This window comes from Myodes glareolus, chromosome 24 (genome assembly GCF_982192425.1).
Source record: "Myodes glareolus chromosome 24, mMyoGla1.1, whole genome shotgun sequence".
Taxonomy (NCBI): domain Eukaryota; kingdom Metazoa; phylum Chordata; class Mammalia; order Rodentia; family Cricetidae; genus Myodes; species Myodes glareolus.
Window position 1 is genome coordinate 31,715,892 of NC_142049.1, and position 24,907 is coordinate 31,740,798.

At 43.8% G+C, this 24,907-nt stretch overlaps 1 long non-coding RNA gene across 1 annotated transcript; it reads right to left on the reverse strand.

Moving 5' to 3' along the window:
• Nucleotides 1-3,122: 3,122 nt before the first annotated feature.
• On the reverse strand, nt 3,123-22,595 carry LOC125400666 (uncharacterized). The gene is made up of 4 exons (XR_014999450.2): nt 22,444-22,595; nt 17,636-17,771; nt 5,305-5,419; nt 3,123-3,689 (listed from the first exon to the last, which is right to left on the reverse strand). It is a non-coding gene; the product is annotated as an uncharacterized LOC125400666 (long non-coding RNA).
• Between the last annotated feature and the right edge of the window lie 2,312 nt (nt 22,596-24,907).

Here is a 24,907-nt window from a genome sequence, read left to right on the forward strand (position 1 = left end):
AGACAAGAGTCTTTTCTAATATATGTTCCTTGGGGGTGGGGGGGGGACTTTGGGGGACAGCTGGTCTGCCTATCGTTGGTACGAAGCCCTGTCCCTCCTATCTGTCTAGCTTGATTCCCTATTTGACTTGACTCTTTGCTGGGGGGATACACCTTGAGTGACTTGGAGAATGACAAGGGATTTCTGTACATTTGATATGGTTTTCAATTGCACCTGCTGTTACAGATGTGGTTCAAGAACGTGCCAGATGCATTTTCAGACTTCAGCATACAGCGTGGCTCTCAGCACCTGGCCTTCTTTGCATTAATTAACTGTTTCCCTCATCTTCTCCTGTAAAGGAAGAAGTGAGCATGCTGGGGTCCAAGCGAGACTATGGCTGAGTCACCATGATCCCACTCTGGCTGGCTGGTGGGGTTTTTCCATCCTCGGGAGCAGCAGGATGGTAGTTGTGAGCTGCACAAGGGTCCTTTGTTGCTCTTCTAGAATTATTCGCCCCCTTTCCTACCACATTCTATGTCCACGAAGATGACTTAAGGACTCTGGGTGAGTTAGATTTTTGTCAACTTGGCACAGTCTGAGAATGGAGAACCTCAACTGAAAAAATTGAATCCCTCCATTCAATTGGCAAGTCTGTGGACATTTTCATGACTATTGATTGAAGTGGGAGGTCACAGCCCATTGTAGATGGTTCCACCTCTGGGAAGTGCTCCTGAGTCGTGTAAGAAAGCAGGATGAGCAAGCCATGATGGGTAAGCCAGTAAGAAGCGTTCCTCCATGGTCTCTGCTTCAGTTTCTGCCTCCAGGTTCCTTCCTTGAGTTGTGGCCCCAACTCCCTTCAACAAAGGACCATGGTGTGGATGTGTAAGCCAAAGAAACAGTTCCCTCCCCTAAGTGGCTTGTTGGTAATGGTGTTTGGCACAGCATAGAAAGCCAACTAAGACAGACTCCTAGCCCTCTGTCTGCTTTGCCCAGTGAGAAACATGCTACGGGGACAGGAGGAACTGAAGAGAACAGCGCTAGCTGTCTCCCTGGCTTCTGCTTTCCTTACAGAGCACGAAAACATCCCTGTGTTTCCGCTAGCCTGTAGAAACTGCCCTATGGCCCTCTCCCACAGCTGCCAGCCTCGCCGGATTCTAGCGAGTACTCCCCAGCCCTCTCCTTTGGCCTGGTTGCCAACAGCTACCCTATTCTGCAAACACCAGGGTGTGGGCCTTTGGATTCTTAGCCACCTCACCTTTGCTAATGGTCTTCTCACTAAATTTTCCCTTTTTCTTCATTTGAAAGTTCCACGGGCTTCCTATTGACACCTTGAGCTATTCGACTGTGGAGTGAGTGACTTAATTCATTCACCTGGTATTTCTTTGGTGTCACTATCTGAATGAATCAGAGTTGTCCAGAAAGGCAGGAGCAGTAGACAGAAGGGGGAGTGAAGGGGAGGAGAAACAGAAAGAGAGGGGAGGAGAGGTAACATGAGACATAGGAAGGGAAATGACTCATGGGATTACGGAGGCAACTCATCCCTCGCAGGTCAACTGGGACCCTGAGATACAGGTCACATAATTCAGTGCAAGTGGAGGCTGAAGGAACAGTTTCTGTGGTATAGTGTAGCGATCTCCTCTTAACTGAAAATCTCTACCCTGGACTGAGGCTCTTTAAAACTGAGAAGTAAACAAAAGAAGGCTGGTGAAATCAGCAACTCACAAATCTCAGAAAGTCCCTGAAACTGTCAAGATTCACAAGTTCTGTCCCCAAGGTTACGTGAGCAGTAAGAATTGCTGAGGAGGATTGACGCTCTGGACAGCTGAGGTGACTTTGAGCCTTGCCCATAGCTCCAAAGAGAGCACATTTATGAGTTGTCATGGGCTTTCAGTGGTGCCCACGAGGCTCCCATGCTCCTATGTGTAGCCCTTCACCTATGTCCTTGTAAGTAGCCCAGAAAGAACCCTGGCTCGTGGGGTCAGACTCCAGTGGAATCATTCTTTGGTCTGCCGTCAGTGACTTCTCTGGGATAAATGGATGATAAGTCACAGCTCCCCAGGAACGGTCAGACAACATGTAAGCCTGGATCTCTGACGTCCAAAGGCCATAGAAGAGCACTTTAGAGAACCCGGTTCCCCTTCCTGTGTGTGTGTTCTCTGTGGCCCCTGGCTGGCTGGCTGCACCCACTCACACTGAAGGTGCATCCTCCCCACTTAGTCCAGTGACTTTCATGCCCACTCTCCTATTCTAACACACCTTCACAGACACTCCCAGAGCTCACATAGCATGAGTGAGTTCTCTGGGCATTCCACCGCTGGGTCCCCTTGGTACCTGAAATAAATCATCACATGGTACAATCTGTACTAGGCCTTGAGGATGCCATTGAAGATGTGCTCACTGCCTTAGAGCTTTGTGGAAGAGATGGGCCTCCATGCAAACGTCACTCAAACGGGAAAATGTCAAATGAGGCAAACACGGGAGCCCCATGTCAGGAAAGTTCTTGGCGGGAGAGGGACCTGTGCTTCAGGGAGAAGGGGTAGCATGTACAGAGGTACCAAAAGTGTCCAAAAATATTACATAAGGAAAGTAAGAAAGACTCACGTGGAAGAGGCTGGAGAAACTGGGGCCTTTGCAGGCCGAAGACGTTTTCCTAATGAAGCACGGAAGCCACTGGGTGTGTGAACAAACAGTGGCTCACAAACATTCCACGGCTCATGCCTTCTGAGACCTATGCCCTCCTACAGTCCTTTCCTTTGAGTGTGGTCACTCAGTGATTCTCTGACTTAATTCCAATTAACAGACTCCAACAGCAGTCATGGGGTGACCCTGCTGCGTCTGGGTTTCATAACGGACTGTGGCTTCTACTCAGGGTACTCTCTGACTCCTCATTTCTTACTGACCGGCCGCCATGCTGAGACAGTACGCGGGCAATAGAGGTGATGTCCTATGTCACATCCAGGCCTAGTGGCAAGATGAGTGTGGGCCCGATGACTCACATCTGCAAGCCTGGCTCAGCTGAGCTCTCCAGGGGCTGAAACAGCACCCTCTGTAACAAAGCTGCCATCTCCTGAGAGACCGAAAGCATGTGGAGAGTCTTAGTTAGGACTTCTATGGCTGTGAAGAGACACCATGACCACGGCAACTTTTATAAAGGAAAATGTTTAATCAGGGCTGGCTTAGTTTCAGAGGCTTAGTCCATGATCCTCGTGACAAGAAGCCTGGCAGGATACAGGCAGACATGGTGCTGGAGAAGGAGCTGAGACTCCTCACCCTGACCCACAGGGTGCAGGAGACTGCCACGCTAGGCCTAGCTGGAGCATATGAGGACTCAAAACCCACTCCCACAGTGACACACTTTTTCCTACAAGGCCACACCTCCTAAACACAGTAGTCTAAGGGGTCATTCAGATTCACATCATCACAAACACTAACCAAGTCATGTCCAGCCAAGCTAGCCCTGCCTAGGCTACTAACTCACAGAACAGGGTGATAATAAGGATTTTCGCTTTTGAGTTGTCAAGTTTGGGTATAATTTTTTTTTACGTGAAGAATGAATCCTGGCAAATAATGGAACCCATCGATTTACCGGGCTGAAAGGGTAATTTGGGTTCGCAGTTTTCCAGCTTCTACCTATGACTGACGGGCTCCACTGTGTAGGGTCTGAGGTGAGTCATCGTGGCACGGGACATTGCGAGAACATCTGATGGAGGCTGGAAAGCAAAGAGAAAGACAAGAAGGGGCGAATGTTCCAAATCCCTCTCAAGGGCTTGGTCCTGTGGACCTAACTTCCTTCTATTAGCCCCAAACCCTAAAGGTTCCACAGAGTCCTAGTACCCTTGGCTGGTAGCCAAGCCTGTAACAAATGCACCCGAAATCACAGCAGTAGCTAGCTAGCGCACGCTTCACAGGAGAAGCGGGCTCCATCAGCAAACAGTGAGACCCCACTAAGGGTCAGGCACCTCGTAGGTGCTGACGGCATGTGACTTACGTAGCTGTTTCAGAAAGGGAAGTGTACGAGCCTGGCTTGAAGTTCAGAAAGAACAACAGAAGACACAAGAAATGGTCCTCTCCCTACAGGAGACTGGCTAGCTTGTCGTGACTTAATGTCGCCAGTGTTTATTGCCCCCACCCCCGGGGATACATAGGCTCACACCCCATTCTAAACTTGCTTTTTCTCATAGCCATATATCCTAAGGAACACAGAGGATTCCTTCAGCTATTTTTTTTTTACAGCTATATAGAATTCCATGTATAAATGTGTCCTTCACCCAGCACCTCTTGACTCAATGTTGGATAGTTTACGGCCACGTGCATTACAAACCGAAGTCATCACCACAGAACGCCACACTGGAAGTACCTAGAAGTGGCTCAAGCCATATCAGGATGTGTAACTTTGACCAAACTTGCCAATTACCATGGCAACAGTACTGTGAACTAGAAGCCTCCTCATTTGCAGGTCGTGGTTCAGATCAACAGTGTCTGCTCTCCAATGCCCCCTCCCCACACCCCAAACCATCAATAGTGTCATAAAATCATTCTCATCTCTGTCAATCCGGTCAGTAAGAAATGGCAGCTGTGGGGGAGGGGGGGGCGTGGCCTGGGACTAGCCTGCTTCATTGTGTCTGAGGGAGAGAATCTTAACGGTGCTTCTGCGATGCCTATAGGTGTGCTGTAAACAGGATAATAAAGAAACAAGTACCCAAATGCATGGCGGTCCTTCTGCCAAGTGCAGAACAGATTGCAGGAACCAGAGCGGATGCTGTAAGCCCAGTTGAAGGGGGATGGGAGATAGAGGACGGCAGATGGACTGGAAGCTAAAGAAAGAGGCCTTTGTCAGCTGCCTATGCGTGAGTGTGTGCACGCTCTTAGCAGGAGGGCTGGCGAGGGAGAGGCCCCTGCCAGGGTTCCTCTTCATTCTCTGGCTTGCGCGGTGAGAGAGAAGATGGTGCCCTTCCTGGAGAAAGGCAGAGCTGAAGGGGGCCAGGCTGAGGAGGAGGGTGCTCCAATATGTTTCCACGGTTACCATGAGAACCCTGAACTTGCTTTTACTATATCCTGTGCCTTCCTCCTACACCTTAGTGGAGTTTCACATTTTTAACACATGTCTGAGATTGAACATATTTCAAATACCAAGCCAGTAAACCACACACAGAGACCTGCCAGGCCATCTATAGCGTGCGAATTGGGAGGGCTCATTTGCATGAGAAGGCAGTGGGTGGAGGCTGGGAACACCAGAGGGACCTCTCAGCCTGTGGCTGCTGGAGTAACTTCTGCTAAGGGTACACAGAAGCAGGCTGCTTGAAATTGCTTTTCCTCTATCCTTACCGGCTTGGGATATGTAAAGGTCTTTGGTTTTCTGAGGTCTTTCTGAGCCACGCTGTGTGACACTGGTGTTCTCCGGTTGGCTGCACCAGACTCCAGCTAAGTCCTAGCGTCTGCTCTGGATAGTGAGAAAAACAAGTACAGAGAAGAAAACATAGCTGTCACAATGACATTATGTCTATCTCTTGGAACATCAGGCCCTCACTTCAAAATAGCAGCTACGTTAGACGGGTGGTCTTGTGTGCCCGCCCGTTCATGTGGTATTTTCCCGGGAACCCCACACTTCTCCCAATGCATCAGCTCAGATTCTTGGCTGTGAGTATTATCCCCAGCTGGCAAAATTCAGGGCATAAACCATTTCCTGCACACCTTTGATCCTGGCACTTGGGAGTCAGAGACAGGTGATCTCTGAGTTCAAGGCCAGTCTGGTCTACAGAGTTTCAAAATAGGCAGGGCTAGATAAAGGGACTCTTACTCAGTAAAGAAGAGGAGGAGGAGGAAAGGAAGGAAGGAAGGAAGGAAGGAAGGAAGGAAGGAAGGAAGGAAGGAAGGAAAGAAGACAAAAAGGTATAGAGTCCTTCTTGCACTTAAATAGTAATTTTCTCCTTTAGAAAGAAGACAGGCAGACATGGTAGCACGTGCCTGTAATCCCAGCACTTCAGGAAGATGACAGTGAGTTTAAAGTCAGCCTGGGCTACAGAGAAAAATTCAAAAATACAAAGCAAGGGTCTGGGAAGATGGTTTAGAAGTTAAGAACACGAGACACTCTTACCAAAGACCCAAGTGGTTCCCAGAACTCAGATCAGGCAGCTCAAGGTCACCTGTAACCCCAGATCCAGTGACCTGGTGCCCCCTTCTGGCCTCTTGGTGCAACTGTACATATGCAGTGCACATAAACTCAGAAGTATCCTGGTGCCCGTGTTCTCTCTCTCTCTCTCTCTCTCTCTCTCTCAAAAAATCCCAAAACAACAACAACTACATACAGAACAGTGTCTATCAAAATCATCACAGTCTGCTTTCAGTTCAGAACACACCACACACAATGTGCTCTCCATAATAAATAAATTCAGTGTTTTAGGGTGGGATATTAAGTAATTACCAAATTATACAATTATTAAAGAATTGTTATTAATGTAATGCAATTATTAAAGAAATGTTATTAATGTAATTAATTGTTATTAATGTAATGTAAAATTAGAAGCACACAGATGGTACTTTGCAGATGATATATAGAATTCACAGAAAATTACATACAATGAGTTAAAAATAACGCATGAGGGGCTAGGAGAGATGGCTCAGAGGTTAAGAGTATTGGCTGTTCTCCCAAAGGACCCAGGATCAACTCCCAGCACTCCCATGGCAAATCACAACCATCTGAAACTTGGCCCCAGCTTATCCAAAGCCTTCCTCTGACATCCAAGGGCACCAGGCCATGGTACATAGACATATATGCAGACAAAACACTCATTCATACAAACAAAATTAAATTCAAAAACTTTTAAGCAATACATGATCTAGCAATATTACTATCTATAAGGATAATATGTAAAAATTGACTATAATTCTCTGTATTAACAGAAACAATAAGGCAAAATTCTAGAATAATTCCATTTTTAACATAGCACCAAAAACTATCTCATACACAGGAATAAACTCGAGTGACTAGATGGAGCGTGTAAGACATAAAGTTACGCAATACCATCTGAGGGATTCAACAGAAACCAGTCAAAATCCACAGGCACTTGTGTGTAAGCATGTGAGCCACACAGATGTGCACTTGAAGCACTAGTTATAAGAAGGGCAAAGGGCTGAAACAATAGCAATCCACAATTAAGCTGGCATGTTAGTGATTGCAATCGCAGGCATGGATCAGTGTGATGGAGGGAAAATCCAGAAGTAGGCCACACATGGAGTCCTTCAGTTGTTTCTAGAAAGAAACACGGCAGGAGATGGGTCAAGCATTCTCTAGTTAAATAAATGGTCCTCGATCAACTAGATATCCATATGGAAAAGTCAGTTCTTTCTATCTGTACCACACACAAACATTAATTCCATTTGTAGTGTAGCTGTAAACTAACAAACTGCAGAATCAATTGTAAACATTAATCTGCTCTCCTAGTGTTGAGATGGACGGGAACTCTAATGTCCTGCGTGAACGACAGACGTGTCTGATCATTTAAATTAGAAGACTTCTGCTGGTCAGAAAATCCTCACTCAAGAAGAGACAGGCGAGGCACAGGGTGACAAAGATGTCACACTCGGTTTCATGACTTTAGAGGGAACTCTGGAAAATCAGCAAGAAGAAGGCAGACACACAGTGGGAACAACTGGGCGTAAGACTGGACAGGCACGTCACAAACAGAAGAATGCTCAAAAACTTAGAAGCACACCGATGGAGCTCATGCGTAAAAATGGACAAAGTACACAGCAAAGCCACAGCCGGAGGCTGCAGGTGTGAGCCAGCGGTAGGGTGACTACCTGCATGTGCAGGGCCTTGGGCAGAGATTTCACTTCTAGCACTGCAGAAGCAAACAAAACCCACACCGAGTCATTGACTTTTCAGGACAACTAAAACCGAAGAGACAGAGAACTCTAAGTACTAGCCAGGACATTAACCAAAGAGGCCCTCAGAGGGCTGAAGTTTGAGTGTAGGGTGTGCAGTGTTTGTGCACATGTGAATGTGAGTGTGCATGCCTGTGCTCCCACATAAGCCAAAGGAGAGTTCCAGTGTCTTGCTGTCTCTCTTTGCCTTATTCCCTAGAGACAGGGTCTTTCATAGAACCTGGAGTGAGGCTGATGGCCAGTACACTCAAGGGATCCTCCTGTGTAGGTGGAGTTTTCTTTCCTGGCAGTTGCTTCCAAATAACTACTCTGAGGCTTGTATTAATTGTAAATGCTATGCCAATGGCTCAGGCTTATCCCTAACTAGCTCTCAGATTTTAAGTTAACCCGTATCCTTTATTTATGCTCCACCATGTGGCAGTATTTTTTTTTTATTAACACGGCACATTCATCCCCTGCTCCTTTTGCATTCAACTCCTCAGATTCTGCCCTTCCTCATCCCATCACTCTCAGTTTGGTTTTTCTGTCTAACTGTATCCTGCCCAGCTATTGGCCATTCGGCTTGTGTATTACGCCAATCACAATGACATATATTCACAGAGTGTAAAGGACTATTCCACAGACCTCCTGTGTCTGCCATATACCCCCTAGTGCTGTAATAACGGGAGGAGCACATGCATCCATGGTGTGGGAGAATTGTCTGTATTCTGTCAATCATATTTTAATAAAATGCTGATTGGCCAGGCAGGCAGTATAGGCGGGAAAGCCAGACAGGAAGTAGGGGTGGAGCAAAGAGACTGAGAGAATTCTGGAAAGCAGGAAGCTCCCTCCACACTCCTGCGCAGACCACCGAAGAGGCAGCATGTAATTTGCCCAGCTGAGAAATGTACGGAGCCATGTGGCTAATGTAGATAAGGATAATGGGGTAACATAAGTTATAAGAGTTAACAAGAAGCCTGACCTAATGGGCCAATCAGTTTATAATCTTATAGAGATCTCTGTGTGATTGATTTTCTCTGGGACTTGCCGGCTGTGGGGTACCAGGCGGGACAGGTACCCCAACAAACCGGCCCTCATGTTACACATCCAGACCTTATATGTTTCATGTGGGTGCTGGAATCCCAACTCAGATCCTCACATGTGCTCAGTAAGTATTCTTACCCACTAAGCCATCCCCCCTGCCCTTACACAATAGTTTTTAAACAACTGCTTAGCAATCGCTGTAAAAGCCAAAGACTTACATCTCTATAACTCAGAACTGTGCATAAAGGAATGCTCCCGTTAATATTAATTGCAACTAAGTAATTATAATTAATTAATTACAATGAATTAATACACGATTTGAAAACAGCCTAAGTAGTTTATGTCATTCTGTAAACTTAGAGTTAGTTAGAGTTCAAAATAAAGTTTATGAGTGGTATTAGAAGTTAAGGACTTGGCCACCTCGAGACCTGGAGAGGGAGAAGGATTGGAATAGGTCATCAGGGGATGTGGATGCAGTGAACGATGGATTTGCTTTGTGGGGTTTCTCAGAGCATATGACTCATGCGTACTTCAGAGCAGTAATTACTAAAAGTCAGGACTGTGTTACAGAAGCAAATGTGAGGATAATGCCACATTATAAAATTTATGACAGGAAAAATGAAAGCAATCCAACTGATATTTTTAAAATAAAATTACTTAAACTGCATGTTTATTGATGAGTAAGAATTAGCATGGGTGCCAAGCCATCTAAGGGCTTCCTTCAGCTTCCTGGCAGACACTTTAGTTGCTTAGATGACGTCTCTTACCCCACCTTCCTTGCTGCAGACGGGACAACCATGTGCCTTGTTAAAAACACACATTTTCAGGTAGGTAAGGAACTACCATAACCTAGCTCCAACCAAAAGATGAAAGTATGATCTTGAGAATTTGGGCTTGTCAGACAGCCAGTAAGTGTGTCTTTTGACTCTCCTCCCTCTATGTCTGAAAGGCAACTGCAGTGGCCACCCTGCCGCGGTGAAGACAGGAGTCACCCAAGACAGAACCAGAAAACTGCAGGACCTTAAAGCCTTCTGCACACCAGCATGACGGACACGACACGCGGCCTGGATTTCTCTACTGCCTTTGAACAGGTTTCCTGGTTACGCACGCAGTTATGAAGGTCTAGCTGATAAATTCACCAAAACTCTTTAGCAAGCAAAACATTTAGGGAAAAAAACAATAACAAAAATCAGGAATAATATAATAATGTTTATTTTTAGTGCTACAAATGTGCATTGTATTTGTAACCAAGCAAAAAAAAAAGAATTGGCAGATAAATGTTTGAAAGGAAAGTGGAGAGCTTGTTATTATTCATAGGCAATAGTTTTGCTTCCCTGGCAATTCTAAGAAAACCAATGACAAACTATGAGATGGATTCAGTAAGATGATCCGATACAATACCAAATACATAAAACTCAAAAGATGTACTACGAATATGATTAATCAAAAATAAGACAAACGAAAGCAGTATTAATCACAGAAGCTGGCGTTAACTAAGAAACACAATGGTATGGCTCAGGGAGTGGCCAGATGCACGGTGTCCAGGTCAGGGCATCTGCTTTGTGAGGCTCCGTGGTCCCCTTGCCCCCTTTCATCCACATCCCAGTGCAACCACAACCAAAGTCAATGGATTTGTGTGAAAGCATCCAAGAATGGTCACTCTGATTCTGAGAAATACATTTACAACTTGCTCCCGAGACTTCTTACGTGTCTTTTTGCTGCTTTTGTGGTCTTTTTTGTGCTTTGTTGTTGCTTTTGGTGGTCATGTTAGGAGTTTAACCCAAGACCTCACGGATACTGAACACATGCTGTATCATTGAGCTGTGCCCTTAAGTCTTATCACAGATATTAAATAAAATACTGTGATACTAGTTCAGGGACAGGATGGGTCGACAGAAAGTGATAAATAAAATACCCAAGACCAGATACATGTTAGGAGAACATTTTTTAGCTACTGGAAAGAATATTTTGAATAACTAGAGAAATAATTTGTTATTAAGCAAACAGTCCAGGGGAAATTGGCTAATCTATGTGGGAAATAGTTTAAAATAAAACTCAGAACAAAAAAAATCCATAAAGGTAATTTTAAATAATTAGAATAAAATACAAGGGAGAGCCTTTAAACTCATTAGAGAGATAATTAAACCCAACCAGGTGAAGAGAGCACCTTAAAATGCAGAACACTCTGTATAGAAAAAAATACAACATTATTGAATCCTACTACCCCAAAGCTTTAAAGTGTGGTCATGAGAGAAGATGATGTTGCAGCAGACAGAGACCATTACTGAAGACTACAACTGATCAACATGCAGAGAACAACTGAACACGGCCTGCCCGGCCCCAAGGCTTCTGCACCCGATGCTTCTGCACACAAGGCTTCTGCACCCGATGCTTCTGCACACAAGGCTTCTGCACACAAGGCTTCTGCACCCAAGGCTTCTGCACACAAGGCTCAGGGAATATCTCAGAAGAGACAGCAGAAAGATTGTAAGAGCCAGAGGACCAGAAAGTCTAATGTGACATGTGTCTACAGGAAGTGACAGGGAGCCAGCCCTTTGTGGCAGTGCACATTGTTAATTCCAGCATGAGGGAGGCAGAGGTAGGCAGATTTCCCCAAGTTCCAGGCCAACCCGTCTATGTGGTTCCAGTCTAACCAGGGCTACCCAGTGAGACCCTGTCTTAGAAACAAGTGACAGAAAAGCTGTACTCATGAGATTTCAACAATATAGCTGCCTAAACAAGACCTGAAAAGTGACAACACCAACAGACAAGCTAATGCAGAAGTGGAAAGCAACGATCTACAAGCTAATGACTGCTGAAGAAGGTACAATTAGTCTTTCCCAGTAATGAGCCTCCTAACTGGTTATCCAGTACAAAGTGGTCAACCCTGAAATTACACATACACAAGCCACACTAGATGGATTCAGCAGGATGTAGTTATATATTTATGCATATATATGTAGCAAAAAGAAAAAGAGGCTATGGGAGGGTTGGGTGGAGGAAAGGGAATGGGAAATGATACAATTTCAGTAAAAAATAAAACTCTAAAAAAATAACTTTTTAAAAGACCTCAGTGTGAGGTCAAGCACAATAAAATAAATGACAAGTCACAAATAGAAATGTTTCAAAATTCCTTCCAAGCCAATAATTAGTCTGCTAATCATACAACTAACTCAAATAAGTCAGGAGGAGAAGGGAAGCCTGCTGGTGGAAGGGAAATGGCCAAGGCCATGGCTGGTGATTAACAAAAGAAAATCACAGACCAGCTCAGCAGTCCTACAAACAGTTGGTGATGGAGGTGTGGATAGAGAGGGCTTGCCTAGCATGCATGTACATCATGGCCAAAAAGAAAAATGAAAAGAAAAAAGAAAAAAAAGTGACTGAGCCTTTCCAGTAAACACAGAAATTAAAGCTAAAATAAAATTCTACTTTCCTCCATTACGCTGGAACCTTAGCAATTCTGACGACACCAAGCCTTGGTAAGATGTTGAGGTAGACCAGCAGTCCTACAAACGGCTGGTGGGAATGCAAAGACGGCTTCGGTGGTGTTAGTGAAAACGTGAATGTTGTAAATTCTGTGATCCACAATCTCTAAATCTGCTCTAGGAAAGGCTGTCAAGAATGATGCCCTCTCTAGCACTGCATGCCACAGAGGGAGCCTGGGGCCAGCTCACTGCTCAGCCACGCCGACCCCACGAACAGAGCTTTGAAAGGTGTCAAGGGACTATGTCTATTTAGGGTCTGAGGCTTTCTTTGTAAAGTCTCATACCTCCTTCCTTTCCTTTTTCTGCATATGCAGATGTGGTGGCTGCACAGTTGTGTGCTAATCATGGAGAAGAGGCAAGAGATGGATCACCCTGATGTCATGGAGTCCCTCAGTCAATGTCTTCAAACGCATACCTCTCACACTACCTGGGGAATTAATCTCGACTTCTGTAAACAACTTCAGGTAGAGTTCTTTTGCTTGTACCTCAAACCATTCCTAATGGATTCAGCAAGTTTTAAAAAGCATGGCTGTTGTGGTTTGAATACAAAAGGTTCCCTATAGGCTTACACGTTTGGTCCTCAGATGTTGGTGGCATTTGGGAAGGCTATGGAACTGACATGAGGCAGAGACTTGAGGAAATATGTCACTAGGGTTAGGATTTGAGGCTTTGTAACCTGACCCTGCTTCCTGTTCTCTGCCTGCTTCCAGACTGCTGATTCTACGCAACAGGCTGTCATCACATAGCCATGCTTTCCGACCATGATGGACTGCATCCCTTCCCTCCAAAACTGTGAGCCAAAATAAACCCTCTGTCCCTTAAGATGCTATGGCCAAAGTGCTTTTTCACAACAACAGAAGAAAAATGAAGATGGCCACCATCATAGAAGAGAGGCAAAGGAAACCCCAGGGCAACAGCAGAACTCTAAAGGTACAATTCATAGATGCCAATAAAAGAAAATCAAAGAATGCTGACAAGGTGTTCGTGCTGGTTGGAGAGTGGAATACATTACAAGTACTCAACTTTTCTTGCAGATATTTTTCTCCTTAAGCACCTATCCTACCCAAACACATACACACATTTTTAACTGGGTGTTTGGGAAATCTATTCCAAAGATGTGTGGAAAATTATTTTCACACATATACATGTATGCATACACACACATACACACACACACTCTCACAGGAAGGAGTCATCCAAGGTGAAGGCGTCAGCTGTTAAGAAGTAGACTGAGGCACTAGACCCACTGAACCTTGACCTTTGATTTCTCAACCCTAGAACTATGGGAGACAGATTTTTGCTGCTTCTCACCCAGCTGGTTTGTGGTGTTTTGTTACAGCAATCTCTAATAGACCAATAGACAGCTGATTGCATGATGTCTTCTGTTCATGGGATACAGTGAGGCCAGGTCTTTGGAGTCTCAACAACTACACTGTGTCCCCACAAGTCAATTATTTTCATTGGGCCTCTTCCTGAGCAAGTGTTCACTGTGGGTAAGGACTGTCTTTTTTTTTTCTGTTATCAGTGATATTTAGAACAGTGATAAAGTATTTTCCTTATCTCTACAGGGTCAACTCAACCATCCATGCACAGATGAAGAGAGCTTAGGATGATGCTCATAGAATCTTTTAAGAAACCAGGCTTTGACAGGCAGATCAAGATTGAGCCAGCAACCTGATCCAGAGTCAGCGATCTCCACCAGAAGAGGAGTGGGACTGAACCAGCTACCTAGGACAGAGTGGGCCTGAGGAAGCAAACTCCATGGGAGCAGAAGTCAGGAGCCAATCCAGTTCTGGGACACTGACATAACAGGACTGAGCTAGTGACCTGATCCAGAGTCAGCAATCTCCACCAGAACAGGAGTGGGACTGAACCAGCTACCTAGGACAGAGTGGGCCTGAGGAAGCAAACTCCATGGGAGCAGAAGTCAGGAGCCAATCCAGTTCTGGGACACTGACATAACAGGACTGAGCTAGTGACCTGATCCAGAGTCAGCAGTCTCCACAAGAACAGGTACAGGGGAGTAATGGCTAAGCAAGTGAGCCAGAGCCAGAGACCACCAAGGGTCCAGACATGAATCTGGGACCTTCAAAGGAGTAGACCTAAGGCAGGACCCCTGTGGGTCTTGGCATGGGTCTAGGACCTCCCAGGAACTATGACTGAGCCAGGACCTCTGCCAATCTGGGCATGAGTCTGGGACCTTCGAGGGAGTAGGCAGGAACCAGAGACCTCTGTGGGTCTGGGCATTGGTCTGGGACATCAAAGGGAATAGGCAGGAACCTGGAACCTCTGAGGGTCTGAGCATGAGTCTGGGACATCTGAGGGAGTAATCCTGAGCCAGGTCCTCTGTGGTTCTGGGTGCACCCAAGCCTGGGAACTCCGAGGCAGTAGACAGGAGCCAGAAACCTTTGCAGGACCAAGTCCAAGTCAGGAACTTTGTGGGACCCTGTCCTCCTTGATCCTTGAGACCAAAATACTGGATGCAAATAATGTTTACGCTAACCAGCTAAGCTTCCTGCTAGTTCTGTCCTTGGTTCTGCTACAGCCTGGTACATTAGCCTCAGGGATCTATTTTACTTTAAAATGGTAATTTCTCAACCTGCCTCAAAGAAGCTCAGGCGCCAAGGCCCATCTAACCTGTCTGACATTGCCTTGAACCCTCAACCACCTGCCTGGGGAAAAACTTCCACAGAGGCCAGTTTCCCCAGCCCCCTCTGGGTAGGAAGAGTTTTCCTTTACTGGGGCCAAAGGTATTTTAACCCTGGAGTTAGTTGAATAAAGGGGCATTCTCTTCTTGAGGATGACTGGAACTCTGTATTTGTGTGTGTGCGTCTTATGCTTTAACCCCTAGGACAATATGGAACTTGTGGGATGTGGGTGGCGTGGAAGGACGACCCCTACAGAACTTCTGCAGGAGGGGATCCAGACCAGGATTTACAAAAATAGGTCAAAGCTGACAACCTAGACCAAAGTAGGTCTGAGACAGCAAACTCCAAGGGAGCAGAGCAAAGCACAGGAGCGCTGAGCTATCTCCAGGAGCAAAGAGTAACCAACGGGGTAACTAGAACTGTGGCACTGACTGTATCACAAGGAACAACCATCTGAGCTTTGGATTCTTTGGCACCTAGAAGATTATTTAACAGAATCTCAGACAGCCCCAACCACATCTATTAGAGGAAAAGATGAGTAGAAAAGGTAAGAACACATGCAACACCACACAGAATGACGCAACACCAGTAAAACCTAAAGACCCTACAACAGCAAGACCTGAACAACCAAATATAGATGAAGCAGAAGAAAATTACCTAAAAAATTACTTCAGGAGAATGTCTGAAACTCTTAAAGAGGAAATGAGAAATTCCCTTAAAGAAATGGAGGAAAATACAAAAAAAAAAAAAAAATGGAAGACATCAGCAAATCCCTCAAAGAAAACCAAGAAAAAGAAATCAAACATATGAAAGAAACTATTCAAGACTTGAAACCTGAAATAGAAACAATAAGGAAAACACAAACTGAGGCAATTATAGAAACAGAAATTATGAGAAAATGATCAGGAACCACAAATGCAAACATAAACAGCAGAATACAAGAGATGGAAGAGAGAATCTCAAGTGCTGAAGATATAGTAGAGGAAATAGACTCATCAGTTAAAGAAAACATTAAATTTAACAAAAGCTTAGCCCAAAATATCCTGGAAATATGGGACACCATGAAAAGGCCAAATCTAAGAATAATAGTTATAGAAGAAGGAGAAGAAATTCAACTCAGAAGCACGTAAATTATATTTAACAAAGCCATAGAAAAAAACTTTTCCAACCTAAAGAAAGATATGTCTATGAAGATACAAGAAGCTTACAGAACTCCAAATAGAATAAACCAAAAAAAAGTCCCCTCACCACATAATAATCAAAACACTAAATACACAGAGTAAAGAAAAAATATTAAGAGCTGCAAAGGAAAAAGGCTAAGTAACATATAAAGGTAGACCTATCAGAATTACACCTGACTTCTCATTGGAGACAATGAAAGTCGGAAGGTTGTGGTCAAGCATTATGCAGACATTAAGAGACCACAGATGCCAGCCCATACTACTATAACCAGCAAAATTTTCAATCACCGTAGAAGAACAAAACAAGATATTCCATGACAAAACTAGATTCCACCAATACCTAGCCACAAACTGAGCCCTACACAAAATACTAGAAGGAAAACTCCATCCCAAGGAAGATGGCTACACCAACAAAAAGACAGACAACTGATGGTCTCATAGCAGCAAATCCCAAAGAAAGGAAAAATGCACAAATTAACATCACCAACAATGAAAACTAAATTAACAGGAAATAGCAATCACTGGTCATTAATATCCCTTAATGTAAATGGACTCAACTCACCTATAAAAAGGCACAGGCTAACAGATTGGATTAAAAAAAAAAAACAGAATCCATCCTTCTTCTGCATACAAGAAGCATCTCAACCTCAAAGACAGACATTGTCTCAGAGTAAAGGGTTGAGAAAAAATATTTCAATCAAATGGACCTAAGAAACAAGTGAGTGTAGCAATCCTAATATCTAACAAAATAGGCATCAAGTTAAAATCAGTCAAAAGAGACAAAGAAGGTCATTTCATATTAGTTACAGGAAAAATTCATCAAGAGGAAATCTCAATATTGAGCATCTATGGCCCCAAATACAAGAGCACCCTCATATGTAAAAGAAACACTTCTAAAGCTTAAATCATACATTAAACCACACACACTAATAGTGGGAGACTTCAACACTCCCCCTCTCACCACTGGACGGGTCAGTCAGACAAAAAAAAAAAAGTAGTAGATAGGAGTGCGCTTACTTCAGATTACTCATTACAACTGGCTGTTGCTGTCTGTTTGTATGCCTCTTTGGAAAAAAAACAAACAAACTTGTTTTTGCCATGTGCGGCTCACCCTTGTGATTGGACACTTCACTCGTGTAACTATATCAACACTCAATGTATAAATTATCTGATGCTCTGAATAAAGTCGGCTATTGCATGAGACTTTAGACCGCCTCATTTACTGGCTCCATTCTCCCAGGTCCCAGAGCCTCAATGATGGACAGTACTAGCTTTGAGCAGAGATGTAGGCGCCTCCCAGGCTACAGATACAGCATTAATCTAACCAAAACCCCAACAACTTCCTTGAAGAAATTCACAAGCAGACTCTAAAACTGTATGAGAACAGACCACAGTAGCCAAACACAGTTCTAAAATACAAGACTTGGTACCTTACATTTCTTTATTTCAAGTAGTGGTGCCTACTCCTTTAACCAGCATTTGAGAGGCAGAGGAAGGCAGGTCTTTGTGAATTTCAGGCATCCTGGTTTACATAGTGAGTTTCAAGTCAGCCAAAGTTACATAGTGAGACCCTGTTACAAAACAGAAGAAAAAAGAGGGAAAGTAAAAAGAATGTTTTAGAAAAGACATCACAAAAGTGACAAAAATAATGCAGGCCGTACGGACAGAAGGACAGATAAACCAACAACCTTGAATAGAGTCTCCAAATGGAACCGCACATCTGTAAGAAACAGATTCTGAATCGCTCTCTTTCAGTGTGTGTGTGTGTGTGTGTGTGTGTGTGTGTGTGTGTGTGTGTTTACATATGTGTGTGTATGCATGTACTTTTGTGTGCATGTGTATGTATGTGTCTGCCTCTGCCTCTCTATGTGTCTGTCTTTATATCTCTCTCTTTCTCTGTCTTTCTCTTTGTGTGTGTGTCTGTGTGTGTGTGTGTGTGTGTGTGTGTGTGTGTGTGTGTGCTCGCGCGCACTGCAGATGCTCACTGGTGGATATATGGAGGCTAACTATCTTCACCTTACTTTTTGAGACAGGGTCTTCCACTCTCAATCTGGATCTCGCCATTTCAGCTAAACTGCCTGGCCAGCAACTCCCCAGGATCCCCCAGTGTCTGTTTCCCCTAGCAGACTTTTTACAAATTTGGGGGAAAAAAGAATGCCTGAATAAGTGTGTTTCTGTCTACAAGTTGGACTTCAAGCCATATCCTGTGCTGTCCATGACAGTTAATTCAAACGAACCATAGATCTAAACGCAGAACCTAAACTCACAAAAGTTCTACACTCCTAACAGGAAATCATGACCTTAGGCTCAGTAAAGATTTCTGGCAATGTTCTAAAGCATGAGTCATAGAAGAGCTAGCCAGGAAATAGGCTCCATAGAAATGAGAAACTCTGCTCTACAGTAGATACCACTAAGAGGATTAAAAGACAAGCCATGGGAATGGAAGAGAAATACATAAAAATCATTTATCTGATGGGACATTCGGTTCTGGAAGGAAAATACTTATGAAATTATGCAATTAAGTATGCACTATCTATGATTAGTTCATACCAGTGAAGCTGTTTCAGAACAAATGTCGTAGTTGTGACCTGATGTTGAAATCAGTGTAGTGAGGAAAGCCAGCGCTAACGTGATAATAAAATCTGAAACCCACTTGTCATGCAGGGTTGGGGACTGCACGACCAATATAATTTCTCACACAAAATCACTACAGGAGCAGCCAAGAGTACGGAAAGGGCCATGGGAGGAATCGCCAGGGAACTGAGGTCAACAGAGAGCCCAGCACCAGAACCTAGATGACGTAGAAGCTGTGGTAACAGCATTGCTCCCTCCGAGAATGTGCAAGCATTTGTCTCGAGGGCTGGCTTTCACGGGGTGGCAAGTCTACAAACATCTCCATTTTAAACCTTAGGATGGAGGGTGGGGCTAGTTACTAAAGTTCAAAAGCAACGAGCATCCATTTTTGAACTATGAGATGGGGAAAGAAGCCAGGTCACAAAGAAGATGACAGAGGTCCCTGCTGACCCAGAGACAGGACCTGCAGGTCCAATATCAAGGCAACAATGACCTACTTTAAAAGGCGGAGAGAGGAGGGGCTGATGATGGCAAAGTGTCTCCCATTCCACTCGAGCCTGGGTGAGGTTTTTGACTTAGCAAGAACTCTCTCACACTGCAGAATAGTTTAACCATCAGCACAGCCTCCTGTCTGCTGCTGCTTTGCAATGCCCAAGAAGACCCTAACAGAATGACACGTAAAAAAATTCTCTAAAAGCCAAAACAAGCAGCTGGGAGACAGCTCTGGTGGTAAAGCGTTTCCAGCATGTGCATGAGAACCCAAGTTCCACCCACAGGATCCATGCAAAAATAGCTAGATGCATAGATTGACCTTGCAATCCCAGCACTGGAAAGTGGAGACAGGAGGATCACTGAGGTCTGCTGGCCAATCCAAATCACGTAATCAGCAAGTTCCAGGTCCTAACGAGGGGACCAGTAAAACAAAGTGGGCAGCTTCTCAGGAAAAACGCTAAGGTTAACCTCTGACCTCCACAAAAGCATGTGTATCTGTACACCAGTCTGCACACACACAGGCATAAAAATAGAACCAAAGATGGCGGATGCCACTCAGGCAGGGGGCACAAGAGTCTCCAGCGAATAATCTGGAAGAAGCTGAAAAATAAATTATCAGAAAAAAATAATAGATACTTAAATGGCTGGACAAGAGTTTTTGCCCAGGTCAGCTGCAGTGATAAAAGATGGAGAAGCCTAAAGTTCCTCCCCCAGGCACTGGTGCTTGGCACTGCCAGTCGATGCAGCCACAGCAACAGCCAGACCAGTTTGCACTGCACAGCCTGCACCCCTGCCAGTCAGCACAACCACAGCAGCAGCCAGGCCAGTCTGTGCTGCACAGCCTGCACCCCTGCCAGTCGATGCAGCCACAGCAGCAGCCAGGCCAGTCTGTGCTGCACAGCCTGCACCCCTGCCAGTCGATGCAGCCACAGCAGCAGCCAGGCCTCTACACTGCACAGTTGCACCCCACGCAACTTTCTCTCTACATTTCACCCATATGAAGCCAACACTCAAGACCAATTTAGCCCTGCTGTTCTTATTTAATTTTTATTTTATTTTATTATTTTGTGTTCCCTTCTCTGCTTTTCTCCTTAATCTTTTCTTTTGATTTTTCCTGTCCCCAAAAGCATAGTCTGACTAGGTTTCCAGGGTCCCTGTGCTTCAGTCTCCCAAGAGTCTTGATCTCCATCTGTGTGTGTCTCTCTCTTTCTCACCCTTAGCCTGGATTCTCTCACCCCCACCCCTTGTTTTGTCCCTAAAGTTCTGCCTCCCGTCCACACTTCCTCTACTGTAATCACTAAAATCTCACTGTGTTTATTTCTTCTTCCTATTTTCTTTTTCTCTCCACTTATACCCATGGTAACTATGTTAGTACATATAATGCTATCAATTTTCTTTCCTCCCTAATATGATTGGCACTTTAAGAGTTATTTTTTAAGATTTATTTATTTATTATGTATACAGTATTCTCAGTATTATGTCTGCATGTGTGCCTGAAGGCCAGAAGAGGGCACCAGATCTCATTACAGAGGGTTGTGAGCCACCATGTGGTTGCTGGGAATTGAACTCAGGACCTTTGGAAGAGCAGGCAATGCTCTTAACCACTGAGTCATCTCTCCAGCCCAAGAGTTATTTTTGTGTAGTTGGCTATTATTCTGTTTTTGGAGGGAATGTTCCCTGTTAGTGACTGCTGTAACAGAGGGTCTTAGGAGGTAGAGGTGAGACCTCTGACACCTGTCTTACGGAGGAAAATAATACCCCAACAAGTACTTATGACCTGCTCCCTGCAGAACATCGCAATACATCACAAATATTTCCAACTGAAAGAAGAAAGGTAACCTCAATAATTTTAAAAATTAAAACAGAAGTCTAATTCCTGATACACACTCCCAAATACAAAACCATACTCAACATGAAAAACAAAGACAACACGTCCCCTTTAAGATCTCCTGATTTCAGAGTAAATTCCCTCAATGAGAGTGACAGAGATGAAATTCCAGACACAGAATTCAGAAGATGCATGGAAAATATATTCAAAGAAATGAAGCGAGCATGATGCATGCCTGATTTAGCTAAGAAAGAAAACAGAGGAATGAAATACAGAAGTCAATGCAGGATATGAAATAAATCATCAAATTAAAATGATGCTGAAAATGAAAATTCCAATAAGCCCCATCAATCAATGGTACTATGGGGAGCAGTACCAGGGCATGAAGATGAGGTAGAGAAACTGGAACATTTAGTTATGGCCAACAACACCAAAGACTCACATGAATAATATGCAGACTCCCTGGGACAAAAGACCAAATCTATGATATGGGCATGGAAGGAGAACTCTATACAAAAGGTATACAAAATATTTTCCAATGTAACCGTAGCAGAAATTTCCTGAATCTAGGGAAAGAGAGACTCATCCATGTATTAAAAGATATATAGACACCAAATAGTCAGGAGCATAGAAAAATCCCCACACCATATTATATTATGTATGCAGAAAATGTTCGAGGGCTACATGAGAGAAACACCACATCACATATTAAGGCAGGTCCATCAGAACAACAGTGGGTACTCTCAACAGAAACTTCAAAAGCCACATAGGTAATGAGAGATGTATTTCAAGTCCTAATAGACCATAGTTGCCATCCCATGTCACGGTATCCAGCAAAACTATCACAACTGATGGAAAAATAACAATATTCCATGATAAAATATCAAAGGAGCTTATGACCACCAAGCTAGCTCGCCATGAGAATTGGTAGGAATTCTTTAGATCAAAGGGAATAAAAGCACACCATCCGAGAGGCTACAAGGAAGAAATAAAGAATGCTAAAATGATCATTAAGCAAAAGAGGATTAGGAAAATGCCAAATGCTACATTCAGCAAATTGACAGAAATGGATACAGATCTTTCTATGACAACTCTGAATGTTAATGGTCTCAATTCCCAAAATCAGAAGACGCAGACTAGCAAACTGGATTTTAAAACAGGACCCACCTATTAGCTGCCTTCAAGAACCACGCCTTGCCTCAGAGACAAATAACACCTTGGGATGAAAGGATGGAAAAGGGCATTCCAAGCAAATGGAGCTAGGAAAGAAGCAGGCATTGCTGTTCTAACTTCTGACAAAGTAGACTTCATTGTGAAACTAATAAGACAAGACGAAGAAGGTCACTCACACCAATCAAAGGGAAAACCTGCGAAGAGAGAATTACATCTCCGAACACCGCCACAGCAAACTCAAGTCACTCAGCTTCATTAAGCCACTGATGGAAGAGCTAATGCCACAGATTAACCTAACACAAAAGAAGTGTGACATCAATCGCTCACTCTCACCAACAGACGAGCCTGACAAAAACTAAACAGAAATGTTGACTTTAAATGATACCTTTGGTCAAATGGACTTACCCGACTTCTACAGAACACACTGTCCAAACCCTGTAGAACACATTCTTCTCAGAAGCACACAGAACCTTCTCTAAAACGAACCGTGTATTGGGAAAGCAAGTCTTAACAAATACAGGAGAAAAGAACGAACTTCTTCCATTCAATCTAATGTTAAAAATGAACAGTAGTAAAAACTACAGACACTCTGAAAACCCATAGCAAATAAACAACATTTCATTGAATGATGGGTGTGTCACCAAAGAAATCAAAAAGGGGAAACTGGGCATTGTGGTGTACCCTTTTAGTCCCATCCAGCATTTGGGAGGCAGATGCAGGTGAATCTTCGTGAGTTCAAGACCAACCGGCCCTATATAGTGAGTTCCAGGCTAGCCAAGGCTACATAGTGCAATCTTACCTCAAACAAAGAAACGAAAATCTAGAAGGAAAAAAATTAAATGCTACAATAAAAAAAATCCATACCTATGAGAATCAATGAAAGCATTCATAACAGAATTTTATGTTGTTAAGTGCCTATAAGAAAACACAAATAGAGTGAGGCCTGGAGGGATGGAAAGATGGTTCCTCTCAGTGGGTAAGAGTATTACTCTTGCAGAGGATCCAAGTTCCATTCCCAGTACCCATATGCCACAGCTCACAGCTGCCAGATCCAGGAAACTCAACACTTTCTTCTGGCCCCTGTGGGCACCTGCATTCATGTCCACATACCTCTCCCTTCACACACATAATTTAAGATAAGAATGAAATCTTAAAAAACAAAACCCCCCAAAAAATTAGATAGGTCACAAATAAATCACTTAATGATGTGCCTTAGGGCTTTGGAGAAATAAGAACAAGCCAAACCCCAAAGCAGCAGATACAGTGAAATAATCATGATCAGAGAAGTAATTATTGAAATAGAATCAAACAAATAAAAACACTAAGAAACAGTACAAAAAAAATCAATAAAACAAAGAGCTGAGTCTTGGAACAGATAAACGAGATGGATGAACTCTCAGCCAAACTAACAAAAGAGAGAGAGAGAAAGAGAGAGAGAGAGAGAGAGAGAACCCAAATTAAGAAAGCTAGAAATGAAAAGGGAGTTAGTACAATAGATAATAACGAAGTTCAGAAATCACAAGAATATATCTTAAAACCTTACATTCCACAGCTGAGGAGATGACTCGGTGGGTGAAGGTATCCGCTGCCAAGCCCTACCACCTGAGGTCAGCCACAGAATCCACATGGTAGGAGATAAGCAACCTCTGCAAGCTTTTCTCTGACTCCCACATAGGTCAGACATACTCAAGCCATGTGCATGGGTGCACACACACACACACACACACACACACACACACACTTCACAAATAGATAAATATAAAAGTACTAAAACTGCTATTCCAGTAAAGTAGAAGTCTTAAAAGAATAGCTGACTTTCCGATTTTTTGGATGCATACAGCCTCCTAAAATTAAACCAAGATGAACCCCAATATCAAGTGACGAGATTGAAGTACTAATTTAAAAATCCTCCATCTCAGAAAAAGTCCAGCCCCTGTGGATTCGCTGCAGCATCCTGGGAGGGCTTTACAGAGTGCACACCAATCCTTCTCAAGGCACTTCGTAAACTGGAAAAGGAGAGAAGGCTTCCGACTTCATCTCAACCACTGCTGCCAGGTGCGGCACATTCCCCAGTCCAGGCCCTTAGAGTTGCTAGCTGTGTGGTGTTACATACAGACATACGCCTCCGTAAAGGTCCGAACCACCCTGGGGTGCTCTCCCTGCTCATCTGTTCTCTCTGTCTGTCTCTGTATCTCTCTCATGTCCCTACTCCGAGGTGTCCTTTCACCCTCTCCCCCCCTCCCCTAATAAATCTCTTGTATTAGATCTGTTACATGATGGCCTCTCTCAGCAGCCCACCTGGGATGGGCCACAAAGGTATCTTTTTGGATGCTTTATCCTAACAACAACAGCAAAAAAAAAAAAAAAAAAAAAAAAAAAAAAAAAAAAAAAAAAAAAAACAACCCCCATAAAACAATAAAACAAAACAAAAAATGAAAGAAAGAAAAAAGAAAATTATAGACCGATCCTCCTGATGATCGGAGACCTGAAAGTTCTTGAAAAAATACATGCAAATCAAATTCAAGAACAAACCCAAAAGATCGTTTATAATGATCAAGTTGGCTTCCTTCCAGAGATGTGTAGGATTGGTTCAACTTAAGGAAATCAATAAATATAATCCATCACATAAATTGACTCAAG